At 39.6% G+C, this 14,769-nt stretch overlaps 1 protein-coding gene across 5 annotated transcripts in view; it reads right to left on the bottom strand.

Annotated features, from left to right (window-relative positions):
• KIAA1958 (KIAA1958 ortholog) overlaps positions 1-14,448 on the bottom strand; it is a 173,913-nt gene extending 159,465 nt beyond the window's left edge. For 4 of the 5 annotated variants that reach the window (XR_009503745.1, XM_059925334.1, XM_059925332.1 and 1 more), the window contains exon 1: positions 14,363-14,448. The gene's annotated coding sequence lies outside the window, so the exon portion shown is untranslated. Of the gene's footprint in view, positions 1-8,140; positions 8,168-14,362 lie in introns of those variants that run through there. The other variant, XM_059925331.1, reaches the window with a different exon arrangement.
• Between the last annotated feature and the right edge of the window lie 321 nt (positions 14,449-14,769).

The raw sequence follows: 14,769 nt of genomic DNA, 5'->3' as shown, positions 1-14,769 counted from the left end.
TGATCCCTTCATCAATATGTAGTGTCCTTCTCTGTCTCTTGTAATAGTCTTTATTTTAAAGTCTGTTTTGTCTCATATGAGAATTGCTACTCCAGCTTTCTTTTGATTTCCATTTGCATGGAATACCTTTTTCCATCCCCTCACTTTCAGTCTGTATGTGTCCCTAGGTCTGAAGTGGCTCTCTTGTAGACAGCATATATACAGGTCTTGTTTTGTATCCATTTACCCAGTCTGTGTCTTTTGGTTGCAGCATTTAATCCATTTACATTTAAGGTAATTATCAATATGTATGTTCCTATTACCACTTTATTAATTGCTTGGGGTTTGTTATTGTAGGTATTTTCCTTTGCTTGTGTTTCCTGCCTAGAGAAGTTTCTTTAGCATTTGCTGTAAAGCTAGTTTGGTGGTTCTGAATTCTCTTAACTTTTGCTTGTCTGTAAAGGTTTTAACTTCTCCGTCAAATCTGAATGAGATCCTTGCTGGGTAGAGTAATCTTGGTTGTAGGATTTTTCCCTTCATCACTTTAAATATGTTCTGCCACTCCCTTCTGGCTTGCAGAGTTTCTGCTGAACGATCAGCTGTTAACCTTATGGGTATGCCCTTGTATGTTATTTGTTGCTTTTACCTTGCTGCTTTTAATAATTTTTCTTTGTATTTAATTTTTGATAGTTTGATTAATATGCGTCTTGGCGTGTTTATCCTTGGATTTATCCTGTATGGGACTCTCTGTGCTTCCTGGACTTGACTATTTCCTTTCCCACGTTAGGGAAGTTTTCAACTATAATCTCTTCAAATACTTTCCCACACCCTTTCTTTTTCTTTTTTTCTTCTGGGATCTCTATAATTCAAACATTGGTGCATTTAATGTTGTCCCAGAGGTCTCTGAGACTGTCCTCAATTCTTTTCATTCTTTTTTATTCTGCTCTGAGGCAGTTATTTCCACTATTTTATCTTCCAGTTCACTTACCTGTTCTTCTGCCCCAGTTATTCTATTGATTCCTTCTACAGAATTTTTAACTTCATTTATTGTGTTGTTCATCATTGTTTGTTTGCTCTTTAGTTCTTCTTGGTCCTTGTTAAACGTTTCTTGTATTTTCTCCATTGTATTTCCAAGATTTGGGATCATCTTTACTCTCATTATTCTGAATTCTTTTTCAGGTAGACTGCTTATTTCCTCTTCTTTTGTTTGGTCTGGTGCGTTTTTACATTGCTCCTGCGTCTGTAACATATTTTTTTGTTGTTTCTTTTTTTTTTGTTTGTTTGATGGGTGGTGCCATATTCCTGTCTTACTGCTTGTTTGGCCTGAGACGTCCAGCACTGGAGTTTGCAGGCAGTTGGATAGAGCTGGGTCTTGGTGCTGAGATGAGAACCTTCAGGAGGCCTCACTTCAACTGATATTCCCTGGGGTCTGAAGTTCTCTGTTAGTCTAGTTGTTTGGTCAAAGGCTGTTTTAAACAGGGTTTGGGTAAATCAGTGAATCTGATGAATATGTTAGTTGGGTAGATGAATCCTTCCTTGCATTAGTTGTGCAAAACCAGTCTAAAATTGCAAAACTAAAAAAAAGTTTTTTAAACTTCTTTAAAAAAAAGTTAAGAGAATTTTGGGGGGAGTGAAAAAAATCTTGAAAATGTTTCTATATCTGCTTGGATTCATCCAGATGCCAGAAAAGGATTACTTTGGCAAATTTCCAAAAGCAACTGAAATGCTACCTTTACTTAAACTACATTTGGGATATATTTTCTCTAAAAATGATTAAAATCTTAAGTTTCATCCAGGAGTTAAACTTTAGTTATAGAGAAATTCATTAATGTAGAGTTTCTTGTTTTCTCAAGATGCCAGATAAATGAAGAATATTACTGAATTGTAATTGTCATGAATGTTAACAATCTGAGTAAATCATAAAAGAATTAAACTCTCTGCAACAAATATATATGGGCTTATCACTATATTATAAAGCAGATAAACTACAAAAGCTATTAATCAAATTACTGCATACCTTACTTTTTTTTTTTAACCTACACAGATATCTGTCCCCCTTGATCAATAGGAAAAAAATAGTTTCCAACATAATAACAAAAAATCATTCTAGGAATAAATAAGGACTTCTAAGCAAGCAGGATAGAATCAGAAGCTTAGTTCTGGACTCTCCTCGTATCTATTCATAAAAACAGATGGAGCAGACCAAGAAATAGACTCACACATATGCTCAACTAACTTTTTACAAAGGTGCAAAAGAAATTCAATGGAGGAAGGATAGCCTTTTCAACAAATGGTGCTGGAGTAACTGGACATCCACAGGCAAAAATGAACCTCAACCTAAACCTCATATCTTAAATAAAAACTAACACAAATTGGATCAGAGACTTAACTGTAAAACAATAAACTAAACTAAACAAAAACTGGTATAAAACAACATACAAGGAAATCGCTGGGATCTGGGGCTAGGCAAAGAGTTCCTAGACTTGAAACCAAAAGCAAGATCCATAATAGGAAAAATTGGTAAAATTAAAATGAAAAATTTTTGCTCTGTGAAAGCACATGTGAAGAGGATTAAAAGACATCTATAGACTAGAAGAAAGCATTTACAAACCAAATATCTGACAAACGACTAGTATCTAGAATAAAGAACTGTGAAAACAGTAAAACAAGCCAACAAAAAAATTCAATTAGAAAATGGACAAAAGACATAAACAGACATTTCACTGAAAAGGATATACAGATGGCAAATAAGCACATGAAAAGATGTATAACATTAGCCATTAGCCAAAACCACAATATTACTAAACACACATCAGAATGGCTAAAATAAGAAACAGTGACGGGCTTCCTGGGTGGCGCAGTGGTTAAGAATCCACCTGCCAATGCAGGGGACATGGGTTCGAGCCCTGGTCCGGGAAGATCCCATGTGCCGCAGAGCAACTCAGCCCGTGCCCCACAACGGCTGAGCCCGCGCTCTAGAGCCCACGAGCCACAACTACTGAGCCCACGTTTTGCAACTACTGAAGCCCGCATGCCTAGAGCCCGTGCTCCGCAACAAGAGAAGTCACCGCAGTGAGAAGCCCGTGCACCGCAACTAAGAGTAGCCCCTGCTCACCACAACTAGAGAAAGCCCGCGCGCAGCAACAAAGAACCAAAGCAGCCAAAAATAAATTAAAAAAAAAAAAAAAAAAAAAAAAGCAGCAGCCAACCCACAGCTGCAGCCAGTTTAAAAAAAAAAAAAAAAGAAACAGGGACAACATCAAATGCTAACAAGGATGTGGAGAAACTAGATCACTTATATATTGCTGGTGGGAATATAAAATGGCACAGTCACTCTGGAAAAGTTTGGCAGTTACTTAAAAAATTAAACGTGTAATTACCATATGATATAGCAATTACATTCCTGGGTATGTTTCCCAGAAAAAATTAAAAGTTATGTTCATAACATCTTTATTTGTAAAGGTCAAGAAATGGAATCAACCTAGATGTCCTTCAGCAGATGAATGCTTAAATAAAGTATGATAAATCCATGTACTACTACACAGGAATAAAAAGGAACAAACTACTGATACATGCAACAACCTGGATGTATCTCCAGGGAATTATGCTTAGTGGAAAAAGCCAATCCCCAAAGGTTACATACTGTATGATTCCATTTATATAACATTTTTTTAAATGACAAAGTTCCAGAAATGGAAGACCTCGTAATGGTTGTCAGGGGTTAGGGAAGGGGTGGCAGGGTGGGAGAATGGAGGGGCTGGTAGAAACAAGTATATACACAGATGATAAAACTGTACTGAACCTAATACACACACATATGAGTAAAAGTAAAATTGGAAATCTGAATAAAAGTGGACAATTGTACAGATGTCAATGTATTCATTTGCTAGGGCTACCATAACAAAATAAATACCACAGACTAGGTGACTTAAACAACAGAAATTAATTTTCTCAGTTCTGAAGGCTAGAAATCCAAGATGAAGGTGTTGGCAAATCCGGTTTCTTCTGATGCCTCTCTCCTTGGCTTCCAGATAGCCACCTTCACACTGTGTCCTCACATGGTCTCTCCTCTGTACACACATCCCTGGTGTCTCTTTTTGTGTCCAAATTTCCTCTTACAAGGACACCTGTCAGAATGGATCATGGCCACCCCAACAGCCTCGTTTTAACTTAAGCACCTCGTTAAATGCCCTAGCTCCAAATACAGTCACATTCTGAAGCACTGGGGGATCAAGGATTCAACATATGAACCAGGGGGAATGCAATTCAGCCCATAACAGTCAACAGCCTAGTTGTGATATTATAAGTATAGTTTTACAAAATGTTAACCATCAGGGGAAACAGCAAAGTATGCAAAGAATCTATTATTTCTTACAATTGCAAGTGAATCTACAAGTATATGGGATGGCAGGGGTGAGGGCAGATAAAATAACTAGGATAACAAAAGGTAAGATCAACAGAATTAGGTGATGAAGTAGCCCCATGAACCCGAGATGAGCAGGCAGAAGCTAAAATACTCACATAAACAGGACTCACAGGATCAAAAACCGGGCAGGTGAGGAGAGAAAAAAAGAGAAGCTCTGATAATTATATAAACTGGAACAAGAAATTACCAACAATTACCCTCAAAAAGAAAGGATCCCATTTAAATGAAACTGGATGAGAGAAGAGTAAAGCTTCTCAGGCTTCTAGAGAAGACTACAAGACCATGGGGACCTACTAAGAGGCCTTAGAAAGAAAACTGTTGGGGGACTTCCCTGTTGATCCAGTGGTTAAGACTTGGCACTTTCACTGCCGTGGGCCTGGGCTGGATCCCTGGTCGGGGAACTAAGATCCCACAAGCTGTGCAGCGCGGCCAGAAAAATTTTTTAAATTAAAATAATAAAAATTTTAAAAAAGGGGACTTCCCTGGTGGTGCAATGGTTAAGAATCTGCCTGCCACTGCAGGGGACACGGGTTCCATCCCTGATCCAGGAAGATTCCACATGCCACAGAGCAACTAAGCCCGTGTGCCACAACTACTGAGCCCGTGCACCTAGAGCCCGTGCTCCGCAACGAGAAGCCACCACAAGGAGAAGCCTGAGTAGCACAACTAGAGAAAGCCTTTGCGCAGCAATGAAGACCCAACGCAGCCAAAAAAAGAAAAAAATTTAAAAAAAGAAAACTGTTGGGATTAAAATCTAAATCAAACAAAGAGGCATCACTAAGGATAAAGGATAAAGATACCAAAAGGAGGCCAATCTCAGAGAATATCACAGCAGAGACTAGATAAAGAGAACATATTTATTCCTGTATGTTGAAATATAATATACCATTAGAAAAGGGCAGAAATAATAAGTGAACAAGCTGCTCATATTTCACCATTTCACAAACAGAAGACATTTATGTAACCAGCAACCAAATCAAGAAACAGAATATTACCCGCACTCCAGAAGCCTCCACTTTTCTCCTTTCTAGTCACTAATCCCTCAACGGATCAAGCTTGCTAATGTCCATTGGCCAAAGTAAGTTATGTGGCCAAAATTAGACTCACTGTGGAAAGAGACAACACAAGGTTGTAGACACCAGGAGATGTGATTTATTTGGGGTCATCAATGTAACACCCTACCACATATTATACTGATGGTCATTTGGGCACACTTCAGTTTGGGGCCATTACAAACAGTACTATGAACATTCTTGTACATTTATTTGGTAAGCATTTATCTTCAAGTGGAATTACTGAGCTATAGGATATGCATATGCACAGCTTTAGTAGATACTGCCAAACAACCTTCCAAATTGCTTGTATCCATTTATATTTCTACACCAATTTACACTTCCAACAGCAGTGCATGAGAATTCCAATTACTCTACATTCTCACCAACACTTGGTATTTTTCATTTATTTCATTTAGCCATTCTAGTGGGTATGTATTGGTATCTCACTTTGATTTTTAATGGCCATATTTTTAAATACTTCACATAAGAAACCAAGGAGAAAATTTCAAACCTTGAAACTAAGAAAACTACCTTGGTCCACTTCCACCCCCATCACAGAAACCTCCTGAAGTACAGGTAAATCCCTCTAATTTATACATGAACAAGAGAAAAGAATACAATATAACCCTATGAAAAGTACTGTGAGAAAAAGATTAAAAAGAACCAAATTACGTACCAGTAGTCAATGAAGGAACGTCACAAAAGTATGGCCATAAAGCAGATGAAAACTGTAACATAATATTTCAATATGAATTGAAAGAAGTTAAGGAAATGATAGGATGCTATTAAAGAAAGCATACATCAGAAATAGAAAAGCTAAAAAAAAATGACAATGGCCAAATAACAAGAACATTTAAAAAGAGAAATGACAGAGTTCAGTATGGAATACGAAAGGAAAAAAAAATTCAAAAGGAAGACAAAACTAGAAGGTACACTAGGCTTAATAGATAGACACCATGGAAAGTACATTAAAGAGACTAAAAGAGGAAAAGAAAAAAATACAGCAAATATAAAAAATAAAATAAAAAGAATCTGAATAAAGTATAGACATAAAAGATAAGCAAAGAAGATTCAACACATATGTAACAGAAGACTTCAAGGAAGAAAATAAAAATAATGGAAAAGAATAATATAACTGATGAAAATACTTTTTAAAAACATTTGAGCCAACATAATAAAACATCCATTGTGTATCTGGAAAAATTAACAGAGAACAGCCAACACTTAAGACGTATTCTAGTAAAATTATTTGCCTTTAAAGATGAAGGGAGACTTCCCTGGTGGGTGGTCCAGTGGTTAAGACTCCGTGCTCCCAATGCAGGGGGCCTGGGTTCGATCCCTGATCAGGGAAATAAGATCCCACATACTGCAAGTAAGCCCACGCACCACAACTAGAGAAGCCCCGCACGCCGCAACAAAGAGCCCATGTGCTACAACAAAGACCCAGCACAGCCAAAATAAAAAAAAAAAATTTTTTTAAAGGGGGAGGAATGTCCTTTGGGCATCTAGGAAAAAAGATAAAGACGCTTAAAAAAGAAAGAAAATCATATTGGTATTAGACTCTAACAACACTTTTTATCAGAATACAATATAGTAGGACTCAACAAACTATGGCTTATGTACCAAATCTAGCCCACTGTCCAGTTCTGTAAATAAAGTTTTACTGGAACACAGTCATGCTTGTTCATTTATATATTCTCTATGGCTGCTTTTGCACTGACATGGCACAGTTAAATAATTGTGACAGTGACCTATGGCCCACAAAGCCTAAAATAATTACTATTTGGCCTTTTAAAGAAAAGGTTTGTCAAATCTTAAAACAGAATAACATATTTAAGATACTTGAGGAAAGGGGAATTCTCCAGTGGTCCAGTGGTTAAGACCCTGAGCTTCCACTGCAGGGTGCGCAGGTTCGATCCCTGGTCTGGGAACTAAGATCCCGAATGCAGCGCAGCCATATATAAATAAATAAATAAATAAATAAATAAAATTACTTTTAAAAAAAGAGAGATGCAAACATTAAAAGAAAAAAAAAAAGGTATTTGAGGGAAGAAAATGCAGGCTAAGTAATTATATTCAGCCAAACTGCCCTTCAAGTTTAAAAGCCACAGATGAACAGTTTTAAATATGAAAGACAGAAGATATTTCTCACACAAGCTATTTATGAGGATTCATTGAGCTTCAGACTATCAAATGATGATTATAGAAGCCTTAGCACAAAGATTTATGTTGTAAACTGAATATATTCAACTGTAGAACTAAAACCAATGACGGGCAAAGGTGACAGAGTAGTTTGTGACTTGTATGGGGTGAACAGACAGAACTGAGAAATCTTGGGGAGCAGGAACTGACTGCTCTAGGCACTTGATTATGTATGGAAGACAGGACTGAGAATAAGGGAGGCGTCACAGATAACTCCTAAATTTCTGGACTGGGAAAATGGATGGAGATAGTACCACTCACTAAGCTAGGGAACACAAGAAAAGACACAGATGTGAAGAGAAAGATAAATCAAGTTTTGGGCATGCTGAATGTGAAGTGTTTGTGGCATATCAAATGACTGTGTCCAGTTGGTTGTTGTATACATCTGGATTTCAGCAGAGAGGCCCTGAGTGGATATCAGATTCAAGAGACATCAGCCAAGGAAGGTGTGAACTGATCAGAATGGCGTGTAATTTACCGTGCAAGGAGCAAGGCCAATATCTGAAAAAGAGCACCAAAAGAAACATGTCCTTAGAATTCACAAGAAAACAGCATCAGCAGTTTCACTAAATTTGGCTACATTGAGATTCTCCTGCATTTGAAACCAATGATTAAGAATTTTCTACTTTAAACTATTCAAAATAAAGTATTTAAAAATAATGAATATGAAGAGTGAATAAAAACAAATTAAAGCCTTTAACTCCCCACTTTAATTATTTTTTTTATTAATTAATTTATTTATTTTTATTTTTATTTATGGCTGTGTTGGGTCTTCGTTTCTGTGCGAGGGCTTTCTCCAGCTGCGGCAAGCGGGGGCCACTCTTCATCGCGGTGCGCGGGCCTCTGACTATCGCGGCCTCTCCTGTTGCGGAGCACAGGCTCCAGAAGCGCAGGCTCAGCAATTGCGGCTCACGGGCCCAGCCGCTCCGCGGCATGCGGGACCCTCCCAGACCAGGGCACGAACCCGTGTCCCCTGCATTGGCAGGCAGATTCCCAACCACTGCGCCACCAGGGAAGCCCTTTAATTATTTTTAATGGCATACGAAGTTGATCATATTGCTGTCTACTGGACCTTGCACTCAAGTGAAAAAATGCCAAGAGAGTAATAAAAAAGGTATAAAAGATGAAAACCACTATAAAATTACACATATGGCGTGAAGTATGTATGTATGTATGTATGTATGTATGTATGTATATATGTATGAAAGACAATGGTGGAGGAATAGGCTGTATTATCAGCTGAATTGTGTTCCCTCCAAATTCATACACTTAAGTCCTAACCCCCAGTACTTCAGAATGAGACTGTATTTGGAGACTGGGCCTTTAAAGAGGTAATTAAGGTAAATGAGGTCATTTGGGTGAATCCTAAGGATATGGACTGATGTCCTTACAGGAAGAGAGGAGATTAGGTCACAGAGGGGCACATAGGAAGGACCATGTGAAGATACCTAAGGAAAACAACCACCTACAAGCCAAGGAGAGAGGCCTTAGAAGAATCCAACCCTGCCAACATCTGATAGCTTCCAGAACTGTAAAAATTAAATAAATTTTTGTTGTAGAAGCCACCCAGTCTGTCATACTTTGTTTCAGCAGCCCTTGAAAATGAATACAGGCTAGAGAGAGAAAGTAGTCCTAGTTGGGTAAGAGTCCACAGATATTGATAATATTCCAGTAAGTATGAAGCCTTGTAACAGAAAAGTAGAGCTTTTGCTATGTGGTGATTATGGCTTATATGCAACAATAAAATTTTTTAAACAGTAAGTATTTACAAGGGAAAACAGGGAAGATATTGACAAGGGAAAAGTGAAGGGACACAATATTGGCAAGTAGAAAAGGACGAAAGAGGTTAAAGTAGTGTCAGTTTTGAGAAAAATCAAGAAGAGAGAAATCCAACCAAGATATATCCTATTCCTGACATTTTAATGAACTAAAAAAGTAAATAAAATAACCCAAAAACAATTCAGCCAAGGAAGGGAGAGTAATGGAGGCAACTTTGGATAATTCTTTAGAACTCAAAAGAATTTTTTAAAAAAATTTCAGCTAATGGAATCCTTGATAATTAACAAATAAAAAAAAGTTTTCAGGCATCAAATGAAAAGATATTTGCAATGGGTATTAATGGAATTCTTTGAAAGTTATTTTTGTGTTTTTTGTTTTTTAACAAACAGGTAATCATTACTAGCAGTTGCACTACTTCTTGCCCTGCATCCAGAGCTACAGAGGCCCAAGAGGAAGTAAGGTGGAGGGGAAAGCAATTCTCCAACTTGAAGACCTGCTCTCTCGTGCCAGGCCGGTCAACATTCAGGCAGATCAGAGGGGGGAAAAAGCTGGAAGAAAAATGCACCATTTTGTGGTAAGACTTTCAATGTTTTAAAAAGTTTCTTAAATAATTTAATGTCTTCTTCAAGTTTTTTAAACTTATACTTCACATAAAGTTGCACAATTTATCTTTTGAGACATCTTTTGATGCTACTTTTCTTTCAGTACAAAAGGTCCAATTACTGATGTCCTAGACCACATCCCTTTGCTTTCTATATTACTTTAAGTGTGATAAAGTGTTTCTGAAATACATCTTCTTTGTCACTAGAGACACTGGTTTTACCAATATGCAATACTCAAAAAGCTCTCCAACGGTTTAAGTGTGAGACTTTGCAAAACAAACATGAATACTGCTGCATAATTTGCCTTTCTCCAGAAAAGGGTATTACACTTTGTTGACACTGCATACAAAATAAAATGCAAAAATTTGCATTTTCAGTACTTTTGGTTTCTTGACCTTTATTTGAATTTGAGACTAAGCTTTACCAAACAACAGAATTTACACTGTAACTAGCAAACCACAGTCCTCATTATGGAATCTGTGCAGTGCATTTGTTACCTCGGAAACAGAAGAGAGCACAGGCAGAGTGCAATTTCAGTATAGCAAAAGAATTCTCCAATCATGCTGGTAAATAAAGTCCATAAATCAACTAATCAGAAGCAAAGTCAAGAAGTACCATGGAAGAGTTAAGCTCTATGGAAACTTTTTTCAAGGCAAAAAAGAAACCTGTGGGGTTTCTTCAGGCAACTATGTAGGTCTCTTCACTAAATATTATGAGCAGGTTTCTTTACAAACACAAACTGTCAAAAAATAAACTGTTCAAAATAAATGGCTTCTCTCCAATCTTCAGCTTCTCTATTTTTGACAGTATTTAAGAGAAAAAGCTTCTTTAGAGCCAGCCTCATACATCTGGTAGCAGAATATTAGTCCAAGAATGAATTCTGCATTTTCGGCAAGCAGCAAGGGTATGTACTGCTCTTAAACAACGCAGGACGATAAAGGCTGGAATGAGAGGTCACTGTCCGCACCTCTCACAGTCAGGCCTACTTTCCCAAGCTACAAAAAACTTCAGGAAAAAGAACTTGAAAGGCACAGATCTTTTATAAAGAATAAAACTGTTAACTTTTCAGCTTTCCCCCTGGTTATTACTAATGATAATACTAGTCATTTGAGGGTTCCAAACATAAAGTGAACATTTTAAGTGTCTTTTAATGGTACCACACTAATAACTAACAAACAGGAAAAGACTAGAAAAGTCTATGGATTTTAAAGCCTATCAAATTTAACCGTGGAAAGCTTAGTGTTGTTAAAACAAAAAACAAAAACTGGTAAATATCAGATTCTACTGCTCAGCTATTGATACATTTAAAACCCAACTTTATGCAAATTCAAAATTTCTGGAAGCATGTCATAGTATCAAAAGCAGCAGAAAAAAATTTCAACCATGAGATGTGAAAAATAATTTACATGCCTTCCTAAACACCAACATACCAGACGAAAAATCAAATGAAAATATGAAGGAGTCTCTGGAATGCTTCTGATTAACTAAAATAGTTAATTATAGAAAAACAAAACACAAAACAAAAAAATTAATATCTACATATCACAGTCAACAAACAAAAACAAAACAAAAAAACCAGGTGTTATCTTTTAGCCAGCCTAAGTAAACACACCATGCCGATCCCAGAAAACTGTCAGACACAGCTACAACTTTGCCAAGCAATTCTCAATGCAGGCCACACTCTTAATGTTTAGTTTACACAGTGACTCCGTTAAACCTTAATGCTACAACTGACAGCCATGTAAACAAATACATAAACATGCAATTCAATTTGTTAGCTTATCTGTTTTCATACTGGGAAGAGCTGATGAGGAGTCTGTATCTAAAGAGCTGAAACTCTGGAAGTGTTTTAGAACTCTATTCCACCATTCATGATAAAGTCTGAACAAATTTCAACACTTAGCCTCTTTGGGCCATCCTTATTAGAAAAGGAAGAGGTATCTTGCCCAAGGGCCCACCAGCGCCTGACACTGAGCTCTGTGCAGAGTTTAAATTCATTTATCTAATCTAGAACAGAAGTCAAAACAGGAACTAATCAAAGAGGCTGGCATGACCTTTGTTAGATGTAGCCTCTTCTAAGTTTTAAGTAAAGTGTACAAAAATGTACACTCCAGGCATTTACAAAATAAGGCATGAAATAATATTAATCTGTTAATGTAAAACTAGGACAAGAATCTAGGATACATTTTTCTCCTAGAAAAAGACCACTATTTTAGGCATACTAAACTGTCTCCTCTTTATAATGACAAAAATCAGTTTGCCTAGTTAACACTATATTAAATTGTATATTGTTTTCTGACAAATTTCTACATGTTACTTGACAAAAATTTAAATAGCAAATATTTTTTCCACCATAATAATTTTCCTTCATGTTTGGATGATAATACTTTTATTTTTTAAGAAAGACTACATTTCCTACATATAGCTGTACATATAACTGCGTGTCCCCAAAACTGTGTTTTCTTTTTTGATCTCCTTGGTAACCATCAGATTTAAGTTTGTCAATACGGATTCTCAAACAATAAGCAAAAAAAAAAAAAAGTCTCCAGAAATGAGCAGTAGATAGAGGTGAATGCAAAGATATAAATCCACAACTGCGTTAAAAATCTGAATCTGGAAGGGCTTCCCTGGTGGTGCAGTGGTTAAGAATCCGCCTGCCAATGCAGGGGACACGGGTTCAAGCCCTGGTCCGGGAAGATCCCACATGCCACAAAGCAACTAAGCCCGTGCCCCACAACTACTGAACCTGTGCTCTAGAGCCCGCGTGCCACAACTACTGAAGCCCACGCGCCTAGAGCCCAAGCTCCACAACGAGAAGCCACTGCAATGAGAAGCTCGCCCACCACAACGAAGAGTAGCCCCCCACCCCCGCAAGTAGAGAAAGCCCGCGCAACGAAGACCCAATGAAGCCAAAAATAAATTAAGAAAAAAAAAGTCCCATTAAAAAAAACTGAATCTGGAAAATTAATTTTCTGGGTGCTTATGCAACTTCATTTATTATCTGAGTATCTACAAATACATAGCAATTGTTCATAAAAAACTTAGATAAATAATACACATCAGAAATATCACTTACAGTACTTTTCAAAAGTTATATCCACCATATACAACCCAGTTGTTGGGTTATAAACAGAGAATACATAAATACATATAATAGAATAGAGAAAGCACAATCACAGGGAGAAATTATCAGTTCTAACGTTCATGTTCTCCCCATATGTCGTGAAAGATCTCATATCTTAAACCAGCAAAAATAAAGGTTTTAGCCTGGACAGAAAGTTAGAGAATTGTTTATCGCACTCCAGTCTAACCTCCACTGTGGAAGTGACTTGCTTGTGAACTGTTTATTTAATAGGTAGAAGATTCTGTCATGTTAAACCTAAGGAGTCTGGGAAATAACAAAACTTTACCTCCAAAAGTTATACATATATGTAACAATCACAGCCATATTCATCTTTTATTTCTTGTCTTTAAGTCCCTATCTGAAAAAAAGAAAGAAAGAAAGAAAGAAAGAAAGAAAGAAAGAAAGAAAGAAAGAAGGAAAGCCATCAGAATACTAAAAAACACTCTTTAATTTTGGTCAGCCCAACCTTCTCCTAGCGAGGGAAATCTATTTCTCGATGTATTTGATAACAAACACAAATCACTGTGCGCAGCCTCAGACGGGGTGGGGGGGCGGAAAAGCCCTTCGGAGAAAGCCCTCCTCCGTCAGAAACAATAAATAAGGGACCCAAGCGATGCACGCTCCTTTACACACGCCCCAAACGCACCTTGGCGTGCCTCGCGGGAGGGAAACAAGTCTGGCAAAGCCCCGAAACACCTCTCTCCCTCTCTCTCCATAACCTCCTCAAGACTTGAAAACTAAGAGAGCACATCTTTTCTTTCCCCTTTCCCGCCCTCCTTCCCACCTCCAACAAATCCCAGAGAGGGAGCGGGCGAGCCAGACCCACGCAGCGCGCCCGCTGCCGCGGCGGCGACAGGAGACGCTGGGCGGCGGGCCGGCCCCAGAGAGACAGCCCAGAGCCGCGACCGCCGCTCGCTCGGTCGCCGGGGGTTTCTACCCCCTCATGCCCCCGAGGCCGTCGCCGGCGACGTCCGGCCGCCCGGCTCTCAGCCCTGACTCTCGGCCTCCTCGCGCCCCCCCCGCCCCGCAAGCCCAGAGGAACAAAAGGAGGGTTCAGCCGGGTCACTGCTAGGCCGCCGAGTGGGGGGAAAGCGGCGCGGACGCCAGTGCGACCGCCCCCCACACAAAGGGGCTCCCGACCCCGGGCGCAGCGTCGGCGCGCTCGTCCCCGCCCCGCGCGCGGGCTCTCACCCACCTGCAGGTGTCTGTGCGTCTGTCCATAGGAACGCGGGCAGCGAGGGGGCCTGTAGGAGCCCGGCAGCAAGGGCTGGAGGGGGCGGGATGGAGGGGAGAGAGGGAGCGCGGCCACAGGGCCGGGGAGCGAAGGTAAGTAGAACGGGAAGGCGCCGGACGGGCGACGGACTGAGGGGCTGGGGGCGGGGGGCGCCAGCCTGGCTCCGCCGACCGGCGCGCGCCACTCCGTGCGCCTCGAGCTCCGCTCGCCCGACTCCGAGTGCGGCGGGCAGGCGGGGGGCGGGGCGCGGGCGGGGCGGGGCCGGCGAGCGGGGCGGGGGCTCGGACCCCGGCCTCCAGCCGGCACCGGAAACGCGCTGTGGTCCGGGAGACCCACAGGAAGTGTGTAACGGCACCTCCCACGACGCG

Source organism: Balaenoptera ricei, chromosome 6 (assembly GCF_028023285.1).
Source record: "Balaenoptera ricei isolate mBalRic1 chromosome 6, mBalRic1.hap2, whole genome shotgun sequence".
NCBI lineage: Eukaryota > Metazoa > Chordata > Mammalia > Artiodactyla > Balaenopteridae > Balaenoptera > Balaenoptera ricei.
Note: the sequence above shows the minus strand (reverse complement) of the source record. Positions and strands in the feature narration are given on the sequence as shown.